This window comes from Ranitomeya imitator, chromosome 1 (assembly GCF_032444005.1).
Source record: "Ranitomeya imitator isolate aRanImi1 chromosome 1, aRanImi1.pri, whole genome shotgun sequence".
In the NCBI taxonomy this organism is placed as follows: domain Eukaryota; kingdom Metazoa; phylum Chordata; class Amphibia; order Anura; family Dendrobatidae; genus Ranitomeya; species Ranitomeya imitator.
Window position 1 is genome coordinate 353,744,197 of NC_091282.1, and position 12,171 is coordinate 353,756,367.

A 12,171-nucleotide genomic window follows, 5' to 3' on the forward strand; every position below is an offset into this window, starting at 1 on the left:
GATGGTGACGCTAATGCGGCGCCCGGTGGGCCCATGCATGGATCCTGGGGGCGGCTGGCCAGGGGGGGAGAGGAGGGCGGCGATGAGCCACGCGTACAGGAGGGAGGGGGGGGATGGGAGATGAGCCAGAGAGCCACCCCTGCATACAGGGAGGCCTGGGAGGGGGACAAAACATGAGCCACGCATGGGGGGGATGGGAGATGAGGAGCTCATCTCCCATCCCCCCCCCATGCGTGGCTCATGTTTTGTCCCCCTCCCAGGTCTTCCTGTATGCAGGGGTGGCTCTCTGGCTCATCTCCCATCCCCCCCCATGCGTGGCTCATGAGCCATGCATACAGGATGGGAGGGGGGTGGGCCATTAAACATTATGCGTGGAGCATCATATGTGGCCATTATACAGTATGGACCATCATGTGTGGCTATTATACAGTATGGACCATGATGTGTGGCTATTATACAGTATGGAGCATCATGTGACTATTATACAGTATGGAGCATCATGTGTGGCTATTATACAGCATGGAGCATCATGTGTGGCCATTATACAGTATGGAGCATCATATGTGGCCATTATACAGTATGGAGCATCATGTGTGGCCATTACAGTATGGAGCATCATGTGTGGCCATTATACAGTATGGAGCATCATGTGTAGCCATTATACAGTATGGAGCATCATGTGTAGCCATTATACAGTATGGAGCATCATGTGTGGTCATTATAAAGTATGGAGCATCATGTGTGGTCATTATACAGTATGAAGCATCATGTGCGGTCATTATACAGTATGGAGCATCATGTGTGGCCATTATACAGTATGGAGCATCATGTGTGGCCATTATACAGTATGGAGCATCATGTGTAGCCATTATACAGTATGGAGCATCATGTGTGGCCATTATACAGTATGGAGCATCATGTGTGGCCATTATACAGTATGGAGCATCATGTGTGGCCATTATACAGTATGGAGCATCATGTGTGGCCATTATACAGTATGGAGCATCATGTGTGGCCATTATACAGTATGGAGCATCATGTGTGGCCATTATACAGTATGGAGCATCATGTGTGGCCATTATACAGTATGGAGCATCATGTGTGGCTATTATACAGTATGGAGCATCATGTGTGGCTATTATACAGTATCAGTAATAGAATGATAAAGTCCATATATTAATCCTACAATGTCTGCTGGACATGGTATGGGGAGAGTTTATAGTTCAGTTAGTACACAGACACCGATACTTGTTAACCAGTTAATGCTCTCTTGTCCACCACACTGCAGTGTCAAAAGAGGAAGACGGCGAGACAGGCAGCAACATCGCATCAGAGAGCTCTTGACCTCGAAACAGAAGATCCTCAGATCCTGGTATTGTGACATAATATTAAGAAGAATATTTATTCACTGATATTATTCTATTAACTCCACAGCATTTTTCATGCATCAACACTGTCCCCATTGGGGCTCACAATCTAAACATCCTATTAGTTGGTCTTTTGAGTGAGGTAGAAAACCCACACTAACACGGGGAGAACATCGAAACTCTGCAGATGTCATCCTTGTTGGGATTTGAACCCCAGACCCCAGTGCTACAAAGCTGGGGATGGGAGATGAGCAAGAGCCACCCCTGCATACAGGGAGACCTGGGAGGGGGACATCACATGAGCCATGCATGGGGGATGATGGGAGATGAGCCAGAGCCACCCCTGCATACAGGGAGAGGGACATCATGAGCCACGCATATGGGGGGGGAGATGAGCCATGCATACAGGAGGGGGGGAGAGATGAGCCATGCATGATGGGGGTGGGTAGCCGATGAGCCATGCATGGGGGGGGGGAGATGAGCCATGCATACAGGATGGGAGGGGGGTGGGCCATTAAACATTATGCGTGAAGCATCATATGTTGCCATTATACAGTATGGATTCGGAGCATCATGTAGAGCCATTATACAGTATGGAGCATCATGTGTGGCCATTATACAATATGGAGCATCATGTGTGGCCATTATACAGTATGGAGCATTGTGTGGCCATATTTTTTTTTTGTTATAATTATTGTATATGAAACAGTGTGATCAGCAGTGCTAAATGGGTGTGGTTGGGACTTGAATATGGGTGTGACTAGTTGTGAAATGGGTGTGGTCAGAGGCGTGGCCTAAAATTTGCCGCGGCGCACTACGTGTGCCGCAACCTTTATACCTCTTTCCCTTCAAGAGTTGGGCGGTATGGTACCACATTTACCAGATCATGGCAAGTACCACAAATCCCATAGGGGATGAATGAGGCCAAACGCAGTGTTGCCGTAAATGATCCATTACGCTGCAGATGCAAAAAAACTGCCCGATCTGCTGCAAACAACAGCGATTCTTGCCAAAGTCACTGCCGATAGTGTCATACTCACCAATGGGGGAGGCAGCACTAAAAGTGCCTAGGGCAGCAGAAACTCTAAATACGGCCCTGACTATATATATATATATATATATCTATATAAAAAGGTTGAACGCATGCGTCTTTCGTGCGTTGCGTCCGCGATGCTGCGTCCAAAGACGCGAATGTGAACGTAGCCTAACACTGGTGGAAAAGAAAGCGTGAAAGGGCTTTTCCCACCAGTGGGTACACAGTAACACTACTGCTTATCCTGCGACTCCTCACTGTCATCTCTAATGGTAAAATGTGCAGCCGTCAGCACCATGGAAATATGACCTCTGAGCTTCACGCGTGGGTGAGAGGAGATTGGCTGTGGGAAAGCAGGAAGCAGGAAATAGCGAGTGACGACCCACGGAGCAGCGGCCCGAGTGTCCGTGTGTGTGGAGCAGGTCTGTGGGGACGGAGAGCCGCACTCACTAGGTATTGGGGTAGTGAGGTGTCCGAGACAAAGAGCCGCCATTGTGAGGTGACTGACAGGGGCCGGCTCACCGGGGAGCTGTTTGCTCTGCTTCTTCCTGCCTGACTGGGGGATGGGAGGGGGGAAGGAGCAGTGTGTACAAGGGGGGATGACTGGCAATGCTCTGTGGTGACTGGGCTCCTCCCAAATTACCTCAGAATACATTACTGTGATTGTAGTGAGTGCTGTGATATCACAATGTGCAGCCACATAGGTTAGTAACAGGAGGAGGATTTCTACCTCTCATCTATTCCTGCTGCTCTACAGTGGGAAAGTAATAATAATCTGAGGCAGACAAATGCTGTGGACAGATCCAGGTCTATAAGAAGTCACTGACTCACACACATGGCCTCTATATCCCCTTAGGCTCTGTGCACACGATGCAGATTTTGCTGCTGATCCGCAGCAGTTTCCCATGAGTTTACAGTACAATGTAAACCGAAGGGAAACAAAAAACGCTGTGCACATGCTGCGGAAAAAAAACGCGCGGAAACGCAGCGTTTTATTTTCCGCAGCATGTCAATTCTTTGTGCGGAATCCGCTGCGTTTTTACATCTGCTCCAATAGAAAACTGCAGATGTAAATCCACGGCGGAATCCGCAGTAGAAAACGCGATAAATCCGCAGTAAAAACCGCAGCGGATTTTCAATTAAGATTTATCAAATCTGCGGAAAAATCCGCAGTGGACCATTCTTCGTGTGCACATACCATCACCCTTTCACACATCAGTTATTTGCTATCAGTCGCAATCCGTCGAATTTACAAAAAAAACAGATCCAGCGACTGATGCTGTGGGATCCGTTTTTTTCTCATAAACTTGTGTTAGCGACGGATGGCCTCACATTTCATCTGTTGTTCGCCGGATCCGTCGAAAATTGTCCGGCAGCTGGAGACAACGGACAAAGTAGGGCTGTGTGCACACGATGCGGATTTAGGCTACGTTCACATTAGCGTTTCCCGACGCTGCGTCGGGAAACGCAGCGGCGACGCACGCGTCATGCGCCCCTATGTTTAACATGGGGGACGCATGCGTTTTTCGCGTTGCGTTTTCCGACACGTGCGTCGTTTTTGAAGCTAGCGTCGGACGCAAGAAAATGCAACAAGTTGCATTTTTCTTGCGTCCGATTTTCGTCAAAAAACGACGCACGCGTCGCAAAACGCAGCGTTTTCGTTTTTTCGTGCGTTGCATCGCCGACGCAGCGGCGCGCAACGCTAATGTGAACGTAGCCTTAGTGCGGATCCGCAGCGTTTTTTTCCGCGCAGAAATTCTGCAGTGATTTACAGTACAATGTAAATCAATAGGAAAAATAGATGCTGTGTGAAAAAAATCTGCATGAAAACCGCTGCGGATCAAAAGAAGTAGCATGTTACTTCTTTTGTGCGGATCTGCAGCGTTTCTGAACCCTTCCATTATAGAAATCCACAGGGATAAAAAAAAAATGCAGAAAATCCGCAACAAAAACGCACAAAATCTGCATAAAAACGTGTCAGATCCGCACCTGCCTTTTCTGCCAGGAGATGCGGATTTTGTGCAGAAAATTCTGCACCCCAATCCGCACCGTGTGCACATAGCCTAACATTTTTTGTCTCCGTCGAAAAAACAGCGACGGATCCAGCGCCATCCGGTGTTTGCTAGAATGGAAACCTATGGGCGATGGATTCCGTTTTTTTAACTAAGCATGCTCCGATTTTTATTTTAGGATCCTTTAGCCAGCCCCCCTAGTCGGATCCGTCGCATCAGTTTTTCACAATCTGTGACGGATACGTCGAGCCAACGGATTATGACTGACGGCAAAAAAACTGGTGTGAATGGGGCCTAAGGGTCTGTTTCCACGTGCAGGAAACGCTGCGTGTTTGACGCTGCATAGAGACGCAGCGTCAAACACGCAGCGTCCAGATGTTACAGCATAGTGGAGGGGATTTAATGAAATCCTGTCTCCACTATGCGTGGTAACACGCACGCAGCGGCCCTGCGACTCCGGACATGCGGCGCGTCTTTTAAGATCGCAGCATGTCCGTATACCTTGCGGCGACGCTGCGTCGCCGCAAGGTATGACACAGGGCCCTATGGAGGGGTGCGATGATCCCGGATGTGTGCACAGGTCATATGGGCGTGGTGACAGCGCTGTTTCTCCCCCAGATCTCCGTTGGTGGCGTAGTGGTGTGCGCATGTCCAACTGGCGAATCCACTGCGCAGCTTCAAGTTCGCATCTCGGCTGCAGGAAAATGGCCGCCGCGATCTCCATCTGCGCACGCGCAGCATCCCGCGGCCATTTTCCTGAAGCCCCGGGAAGCCGAGAAGAACCATCTGCGCACGCGCGGCCTCACAAAGATGGCCGCGCCCACCGATAAACGGCTGAATAGCGCAGATTGCGCTATTTTCCTTGAAGCTGCGCAGTGGATTCGCCAGTTGGACATGCGCACACCACTACGCCACCAACGGAGATCTGGGGGAGAAACAGCGCTGTCACCACGCCCATATGACCTGACCAGCGTGAGTGACAGCCCAAAACGGCGACTTTACAAAGGTATTTCGGCAGCATAGGTGGAAAATAAAGCTCCAAAATACACTAATGTAAAGTCCATGTCTGCCCCTATTTAACGCTATTTTTAGCTCTTCTTGAAAAAACGGGGTGACAGGTTCCCTTTAAATGTTGGGGTACGTATGATGTTTTGATTGTTTCTTAAAGCATTTTTTGTTGCACTGTGACCAAAACCCCACAATTCTGCCATTATATATTTTTTTTATGTGAATGACGGGGTATCTGCCTCCTATTGATGTGACTAGCAGGCGGATGTGTCCTACCTGGCCACGGCCACTATACAGTAGATAGAGCAGCTCAGTCACTGGTCAGTTATGGCCAACACAGAGCAGCTGATCGGCAGGGGCACCAGGCTTCACATTACCGCAGAACAGACATTGATCCTAAGGGTATGTTTCCACGTTCATGAAACGCTGCGTGTTTGACGCTGCGTTGAGCCACAGCGTCAAAAACGCAGCGTCCAGATGTTACAGCATAGTGGAGGGGATTTCATAAAATCCCGTCTCCACTATGCATTAACCCCTTAAGCCCCGAGGGTGGTTTGCACGTTAATGACCGGGCCAATTTTTACAATTCTGACCACTGTCCCTTTATGAGGTTATAACTCTGGAACGCTTCAACGGATCTTGGCGATTTTGACATTGTTTTCTCGTGACATATTGTACTTCATTTTAGTAGTAACATTTATTCGATATAACTTGCGTTTATTTGTGAAAAAAATGGAAATTTGGCGAAAATTTCGCAATTTTCCAACTTTAAATTTTTATGCCCTTAAATCACAGAGATATGTCACGCAAAATACTTAATAAGTAACATTTCCCACATGTCTACTTTACATCAGCACAATTTTGGAACCAAAATTTTTTTTTGTTAGGGAGTTATAAGGGTTAAAAGTTGACCAGCAATTTCTCATTTTTACAACACCATTTTTTTTTAGGGACCACATCTCATTTGATGTCATTTTGAGGGGTCTATATGATAGAAAATACCCAAGTGTGACACCATTCTAAAAACTGCACCCCTCAAGGTGCTCAAAACCACATTCAAGAAGTTTATTAACCCTTCAGGGGTTTCACAGGAATTTTTGGAATGTTTAAATAAAAATGAATATTTAACTTTTTTTCACACAAAATTTATTTTAGCTCCAATTTGTTTTATTTTACCAAGGGTAACAGGATAAAATGGATGCCAAACATTGTTGTACAATCTGTACTGAGTACGCTGATACCCCATATGTGGGGGTAAACCACTGTTTGGGCGCATGGCAGAGCTCGGAAGGAAAGGAGCGCCATTTGACTTTTAAATGCAAAATTGACAGGAATTGAGATGGGACGCCATGTTGCGTTTGGAGAGCCCCTCATGTGCCTAAACATTGAAACCCCCCACAAGTGACACCATTTTGGAAAGTAGACACCCTAAGGAACTTATCTAGATGTGTGGTGACCACTTTGACCCACCAATTGCTTCACAGAAGTTTATAATGCAGAGCCGTAAAAATAAAAAATCATATTTTTTCACAAAAATGATCTTTTCGCCCCCAATTTTTTATTTTCCCAAGAGTAGGAGAAGAAATTGGACCTCAAAAATTGTTGGCCAATTTGTCCTGAGTACGCTGATACCCCATATATGGGTGTAAACCATTGTTTGGGCGTATGGCAGAGCTCGGAAGGGAAGGAGCGCCATTTTACTTTTCAATGCAAAATTGACTGGAATTGAGATGGGATGCCATGTTGCGTTTGGAGAGCCCCTGATGTGCCTAAACATTGAAATCCCCACAAGTGACACCATTTTGGAAAGTAGACCCCTTAAGGAACTTATCTAGAGGTGTGGTGAGCACTTTGACCCAACAAGTGCTTCACAGAAGATTATAATGCAGAGCCGTAAAAATAAAAAATCATATTTTTTCACAAAAATAATCTTTTCGCCACCAATTTTTTACTTTCCCAAGGGTAAGAGAAGAAATTAGACCACAAAAGTTGTTGTGCAATTTGTCCTGAGTGCGACGATACCCCATATGTGGGGGTAAACCACTGTTTGGGCGCATGGCAGAGCTCGGAAGGAAAGGAGCGCCATTTGACTTTTCAATGCAAAATTGACTGGAATTGAGATGGGACGCCATGTTGCGTTTGGAGAGCCCCTGATGTGCCTAAACATTGGAACCCCTCACAAGTGACACCATTTTGAAAAGTAGACCCCTTAAGGAACTTATCTAGATGTGTGGTGAGCACTTTGACCCAACAAGTGCTTCACAGAAGTTTATAATGCAGAGCCGTAAAAATACAAAATCTTATTTTTTCACAAAAATGATCTTTTCGCCCCCAATTTTTTATTTTCCCAAGGGTAAGAGAAGAAATTGGACCACAAAAGTTGTTGTGCAATTTGTCCTGAGTACGATGATACCCCATATGTGGGGGTAAACCACTTTTTGGGTGCATAGCAGAGCTCGGAAGGGAAGGAGCGCCATTTGACTTTTCAATGCAAAATTGACTGGAATTAAGATGGGACGCCATGTTGGTTTGGAGAGCCCCTGATGTGCCTAAACATTAAAAACCCCCACAAGTGACACCATTTTGGAAACTAGACCCCCTAAGGAACTTATCTAGATGTGTTTTGAGAGCTTTGAACCCCCAAGTGTTTCACTACAGTTTATAACGCAGAGCCGTTAAAATAATTTTTTTTTTTTCGCAAAAATTATTTTTTAGCCCCCAGTTTTGTATTTTCACAAGGGTCACATAATAAATTGGACCCCAAAACGTGTTGCCCAATTTGTCCTGAGTACGCTGATACCCCATATGTGGGGGGGAACCACTGTTTGGGCGCATGGCAGAGCGCGGAAGGGAAGGAGCGCCATTTGGAATGCAGACTTAGATGGATTGGTCTGCAGGCGTCACGTTGCATTTACAGAGCCCCTGATGTACCCAAACAGTAGAAACCACCCACAAGTGACCTCATATTGGAAACTAGACCTCCCACGGAACTTATCTAGATGTGTTGTGAAAACTTTGAACCCCCAAGTGTTTCACTACAGTTTACAACGCAGAGCCGTGAAAATAAAAAATCCTTTTTTTTCCCATAAAAATGATTTTTAGCCCCCCAAATTTTTATTTTCCCAAGGATAACAAGAGAACTTGGACCCAAAAAGTTGTTGTCCAATTTGTCTCGAGTACGATGATACCCCATATGTTGGGGTAAACCCCTGTTTGGGCACACGGGAGAGCTCGGAAGTGAAGGAGCACTGTTTTACTTTTTCAATGCAGAATTGGCTGGAATTGAGATCGGACGCCATGTCGCGTTTGGAGAGCCCCTGATGTGTCTAAACAGAGGAAACCCCCCCAATTATAAATGAAACCCTAATCCAAACGCACCCCTAACCCTAATCCCAACTGTAACCCTAACCACACACCTAACCCTGACACACCCCTAATTCTAATCCCAACCCTAATCCCAACCGTAAATGTAATCCAAACCCTAACCCTAGCCCTAACCCTAGCCCTAACCCTAACCCTAATGGGAAAATGGAAATAAATACATTTTTTTTAATTTTATTATTTTTCCCTAAGGCTAGGTTCACATTGCGTTAGGGAAATCCGTTTAGCACTAGCGGATTGCGCTAACGCAATGTCTTTTTAGGTGTCGTGTTTAGTGGTCGCGTTAACGTCCCCGGTCTGGAAGATCGGGGATCGGACCTCGGGCGCGCCGCGGACGCTGCAAGCAGCGTCTGAGGCGCGCCACAAAAGAATGGCACCTTGCTAGCGCGAGCCGAAAATGGCACGCTCTAGCGATGCGCTACACCAGAAAATCACATTGCTGTCAATGGTTGTGCTAACGGACCCGTTGCACGGCGTTAATTGTGACATTTTCGCCGTGCAACGCTGTCCGTTAGCGTTAACCCATTAACGCAATATGAACCTAGCCTAACTAAGGGGGTGATGAAGGGGGGTTTGATTTACTTTTATAGCGTTTTTTATATCGGATTTTTATGATTGGCAGCCGTCACACACTAAAAGACGCTTTTTATAGCAAAAAAGTTTTTGCGTCTCCACATTTTGAGACCTATAATTTTTCCATATTTTGGTCCACAGAGTCATGTGAGGTCTTGTTTTTTGCGGGACGAGTTGACGTTTTTATCGGTTACATTTTCGGACATGTGACAGTTTTTGATCGCTTTTTATTCCGATTTTTTATGAGGCAGAATGACCAAAAACCAGCTATTCATGAATTTCTTTTGGGGGAGGCGTTTATACCGTTCCGCGTTTGGTAAAATTGATGAAGCAGTTTTATTCTTCGGGTCAGTACGATTACAGCGATACCTCATTTATATCATTTTTTTTATGTTTTGGCGCTTTTATACGATAAAAGCTATTTTATAGAAAAAATAATTATTTTGGCATCGCTTTATTCTGCGGACTATAACTTTTTTATTTTTTTGGTTATGATGCTATATGGCGGCTCGTTTTTTGCGGGACAAGATGACGTTTTCAGAGGTACCATGGTTATTTATATCCGTCTTTTTGATCGCGTGTTATTCCACTTTTTGTTTAGCGTTATGATAATAAAGCGTTGTTTTTTGGCTCGTTTTTTTTTTTTTTTTCTTACGGTGTTCACTGAAGGGGTTAACTAGTGGGCCAGTTTTATAGGTCGGGCCGTTACGGACGCGGCGATACTAAATATGTGTACTTTTATTGTTTTTTTGTTTTTTTTTTATGTAAAGAAATGTATTTATGGGAATAATATTTTTTTTTTTCTGCTTTATTTAGGAATTTTTTTTTTTAGTTTTTTTTACAAGTGTGGAAATTTTTTTTTTTACTTTTTCACTTTGTTTCAGGGGGGGACAATACAGATCACCGATCTGACAGTGTGCACAGCACTCTGTTAGATCGGTGATCTGACATACAGCCGGGCAGGATTAGAGCTGCAGCTGCAGCCTGATCCTGACCCGGAAGTGCTCCCTGCAGGACCCGGATGCAGCCCGGCGGCCATTTTGGATCCGGGGACTGCAGGGAGAAGACGCTCGGTACACGGTGAGCACATCACCGTGCACCGATCGTCTCAGGGAAGCCCGCAGGGAGCCCCCTCCCTGCGCGATGCTTCCCTGCACCGCCGGCACACCGCGATCATCTTTGATCACGGTGTGCCGGGGGTTAATGTGCCGGGAGCGGTCCGTGACCGCTCCTGGCACATAGTGCCGGATGTCAGCTGCGATAGGCAGCTGACACCCGGCCGCGATCGGCCGCGCTCCCCCCGTGAGCGCGGCCGATCGCATATGACGTACTATCCCGTCCCTGGGAATTAAGTCCCAGGTCACCTGGACGGGATAGTACGTCATATGGGATTAAGGGGTTAAAAGACGCATGCGGCATACCCGCGGAAACGGACATGCGGCGCGTCTTTTCAGAACGCAGCATGTCCTTACATTGCAGAAAAAACGCAAGGACAGCGCAGGTGACCTGCCAGTGACCTCAGGTGCAGATTTGGTCAGGATTTTAGTAGCATAAAATCCTGACCAAATCCTGATGCAATCCTGAACGTGGACACATACCCTTAGGCTTTCGGTGGTAAAGTCATGGACACCTCCGTAAGCCTGTTCTATATGCAATACTACCTCAATGATTATTACTATAACTTCACTGTAACCAGTGCTGCAGCCATATTCTGTTTGACTTTCTGGGAATTGTAGTGCAGTGCATAACCAGCTGGAAAAGTTGGTAGCATTTAGACATTTTTGTTTCAAGTTGAAATAAACTAATTTTACTATCTGCTTTGCTTCCATACTTTAACCCCTTTAAGACGTTGGGCATAATAGTACGCCCATGTCGGACTCCCTCCCTTTGATGTGGGTTTCGGTGGTGAGCCCGCATCTTTCCCGGCACATGTCAGCTGTTTTGAATCGCGATCTACCCCTGGCTATTAACACGTTAAATGCTGCTGACAGCTGTATTTAACATGCATTTCAGGTATTCGCGCCAGAAATCCACCCATCACAGGTCACCGATGGGTTGGAATGACAACCAGAGGTCTCCTGGAGACCTCTATGGTTGTCACTGCCAGATTGCTATGATCGCACGGTGGCTCAGTGGATAGCACTGCAGCCTTGCAGCGCTGGGGTCCTGGGTTCGAATCCCACCCAGGACAACATCTGCAAAGAGTTTGTATGTTCTCTCCGTGTTTGCGTGGGTTTCCTCCGGGTCCTCCGGTTTCCTCCCACATTCCAAAGACATACTGATAGGGAATCTAGATTGTGAGCCCCATCGGGGACAGTGATGATAATGTGTGCAAAACTGTAAAGCGCTGCGGAATATGCTAGCGCTATATAAAAATAAAGATTATATTATTATTATATCGCCACCTGGTGGTCAGTGCTCATAGTAAGTGAGGTATTTTGCTAGATAAAACAAAGTCCAGCTCACTATGATCGGCATCCTTAGGAACTCGGAGCACGGAACCGCTGTGTCAGGGCGTGGAGGAATCGAGAAAAAGATGAGGAATCCAGCTCAACGTGGTAGTGAAATAGACATGCTGCGGTCTGGAAACACGCGCTGCATGTCCGATCGCCTGCATGTAGCAAAATACCTCGAGAAACATGAGGAATCCATCTCAACGAGGTAGTGAAAAAAAACTTTCTTTATTCACTTCAAATCATGTTCAGTGGAGGATAAAACATCAGCAGCAACAAGGAATAAAATGCGATATCAACGCGTTTCTGGTGAACAAGCACCCTTAATTATGATTAAGGGTGCT

At 46.3% G+C, this 12,171-nt stretch overlaps 1 protein-coding gene across 3 annotated transcripts in view; it reads left to right on the forward strand.

Moving 5' to 3' along the window:
* The first annotated feature begins 2,762 nt into the window (after positions 1–2,762).
* The window catches only part of TEP1 (telomerase associated protein 1), a 153,781-nt gene continuing 144,372 nt past the window's right edge, over positions 2,763–12,171 (forward strand). Inside the window, exon 1 of one of the 3 annotated variants that reach the window (XM_069760560.1) lies at positions 2,763–2,853. The gene's annotated coding sequence lies outside the window, so the exon portion shown is untranslated. Of the gene's footprint in view, positions 2,900–12,171 lie in introns of all 3 variants that reach the window. The other 2 variants (XM_069760541.1, XM_069760550.1) reach the window with 2 other exon arrangements.